General features: G+C 36.4%; 1 non-coding gene across 1 annotated transcript; it reads left to right on the top strand.

The window, feature by feature from the left end:
• The first annotated feature begins 1846 nt into the window (after window positions 1-1846).
• Window positions 1847-1954, top strand: LOC130963835 (small nucleolar RNA R71). Its single transcript, XR_009079953.1, has one exon. It is a non-coding gene; the product is annotated as a small nucleolar RNA R71 (small nucleolar RNA).
• Window positions 1955-3036: the final 1082 nt, after the last annotated feature.

Genomic DNA, 3036 nt, shown 5'->3' with positions numbered 1-3036 from the left:
GCGCCATTTTGACGAATGAATTTTTGCCGGCATAGAAATTATTAAGTAGTCAATCGTAGTATAGTCTAAACCGACGCAAAATCCATTTATCAAACAAATCTACAATCTATAATCGAGAGTATTAGTCCCGAGTCGTTCTTCCCTAGGAATGCTACAAGGATGCATGTATTGGTTAAGTGGTCTTTTTGTGGTTTGAAGAGTGTGGCATAAAGGTGTGAATAAAAGAAAACAACAATCAATCAATATTAAAAGCCTTGGCCAAGGTTGAACATTGGAAGTCCCATCACTATAGCTTCCTTCAATTGTGATAACAAAGGAGTGTTGCTTCACTTAGTTAACCCCTAATTATAGAGGAAAGTCAAGTAAAAGTAATTAACTCAAGTCACAAGTCCTAGTCTTACCCTAGGGAAGTCTAGCTTTAGTGCACTCTAAGTCAATTAGCAATCCTCAATTCTTAATCAACAATTGACATCCATTATTCAAGTGTCTCCAATGACTCAACCACTAGGCCAAGTGAGGGAATTCTACTCCATATCTAAAGTTGGCATTTTCTCAAACATGTGGAGAGCAAGAATGAAAGACATAGTAAAATTGAGAAGATATTTAGAATTAAAGCAATTCAACACAAGAGAAAACAACAATCAACAATGAACAACAATGAAAATGAGATCTTTATTGAATCAATAGAATCCAAAACAACAAAGCTAATTCTAAGATCTACAAGAATTGAACAATTACAACACTAATTGAGATTAGAGAAGATGATCTACAACATGGACAAAGTAAATTGAGAGTGGCAATAGATCTCACCAAGGAATGGTTGAGAATTGAGAAAATGAAGATGAATCCTAGAGAGAAGTTGGAGTTTCTCTCTCTACAAATGTAACTAACTACAAAATATCTATCTAAGGATCTACAATTAGTCTATGGGTGTGAATGTGTCAAGTAAGTTGTTAATCCCCTTCAATCCTTGGCTCTTATATGCATTTTGGCACCAAAGTTGGTTGCTGAAACCTTCCAAAATCGCCAGGCACGTGTTGTAATAAAAGAATCACGTGCGGACTACGACGCGTGCGCGCACGGTACGCGTGCGCGTCCTTGTCCTTTATCGCAATGTGCGCGCGAGCGCCTTGTGCGCGTACGCGTGCTTGGCCGAGATCAACTCTTTGGCTTTTTGTGCTTCTCTCCACTTGCATGCTTCCTTCCTTGCTTCCTTTGATCCATGCCTAGCCTATTTCAACCTGAGATTACTATCAAACACATCAAGGCATCTTATGGAATCAAAGAGAAACTAGAATTCATCAAAATAAGGTCTAAAAAGCATGTTTTTACACTTAAGCACAAATATGGGAGAGATAACAAAACCATGCTAATTCCTAGGCTAAATGTGACAAAAGGTTATCAAAATATTCTAAATTCAATACAAGATAAACCCTCAAATTGGGGTTTGTCATTCACCCATGTAATTTACCTCTGCCATTGCAGGGTTCTCAGGATCATAAGCTTCTTCTTCAGAAGATGCCTTTTTAGTACTGTTGGATGCATTTTGCCATCCATTCAGACTTTGAAAAATCATGTTGACTTATTGAGTCAACATTTTTTTCTGAGCCAATATGGCATTCAGAGTATCAATTTCAAGAACTCTCCTCTTCTGAGGCGTCCCATTACTCACAGGGTTCCTCTAAGAGGTGTACATGAATTAGTTATTTGCAACCATGTTAATGAGTTCTTGAGCTTCTGCAGGCATTTTCTTTAGGTGAATGGATCCACCTGCAGAATGGTCCAGTGACATCTTAGAGAACTCAGATAGACCATAGTAGAATATATCTAAAATGGTCCACTCTGAAAGCATGTCAGAAGGACACCTTTTGGTCATCTGCTTGTATCTTTCCCAAGCTTCATAAAGGGATTCACCATCTTTTTGTTTGAAGGTTTGAACATCCACTCTAAGCTTGCTTAGCTTTTGAGGAGGAAAGAACTTAGCCAAGAAGGCCGTGACCAGCTTATCCCAAGAGTCCAGGCTATCTTTAGGTTGTGAGTCCAACCATGTTCTAGCTCTGTCTCTTACAGCAAAGGGGAAAAGCATGAGCCTGTAGATTTCAGGATCTACTCCATTAGTCTTAACAGTCTCATAGATCTGCAAGAACTCAGTTAAAAACTGATAGGGATCTTCTGATGGAAGTCCATGAAACTTGCAATTCTGTTGCATTAGAGCAACTAGTTGAGGCTTCAGCTCAAAATTGTTTGCTCCAATGGCAGGGATTGAGATGCTTCTTCCATCAAACTTGGAAGTGGGTGTAGTATAGTCACCAAGCATCCTCCTTGTATTATTATTTTTGGCTGCCATCTCCTCTTCCTTTTCGAAAATTTCTGTAAGGTTGTCTCTGGATTGTTGTAATTTAGCTTCTCTTAGTTTCCTCTTCAGAGTCCTTTCAGGTTTAGGATCTGCTTCAACAAGAATATTCTTGTCCTTGCTCCTGCTCATATGAAAAAGAAGGGAACAGAAAATAATAATAGGGATCCTCTTTACCACAGTAGAGAGATTCCTTTATGTTAGTCGAAGAAGAAAAGAATAGAAGAAGGAAAAGAGGAAAATTCAAACTCAGAGAGGAAGAGGGGGTTCGAATTTTAAGATGAAGAGAAGTGTTAGTAAATGAATAAATAAATAGAAAGAGATGAGAGAGAAGAGTTTTCAAAAATTAACTAAAATAAAAGAAAATATTAAAGTTAAAATTCGAAAATTGTTTTTGAAAAACAGTTAGTGATTTTCGAAAATTTAAAGAAGAAATTAAATCAAAATTAAAATTTGAAACAATTAGTTAATTAAAAGAATTTTGAAAAAGAGGGAGGTTTCGAAAATTAGAGAGAGGAAAGTAGTTAGGTGGTTTTGAGAAAGATAAGAAATAGTAAATCAAACAAAAAGTCAACTAGTTAGTTGAAAAAGATTTGAAATTCAATTTTTGAAAAGATAGGAAATTAGAAAAGATTTTTGAAATCAATTTTGAAAAAGATATGATTTGAAAAAGATATTTTAAA

Source organism: Arachis stenosperma, chromosome 2 (genome assembly GCF_014773155.1).
Source record: "Arachis stenosperma cultivar V10309 chromosome 2, arast.V10309.gnm1.PFL2, whole genome shotgun sequence".
In the NCBI taxonomy this organism is placed as follows: Eukaryota; Viridiplantae; Streptophyta; class Magnoliopsida; order Fabales; family Fabaceae; genus Arachis; species Arachis stenosperma.
This window is presented reverse-complemented; position numbering and strand designations above follow the sequence as displayed.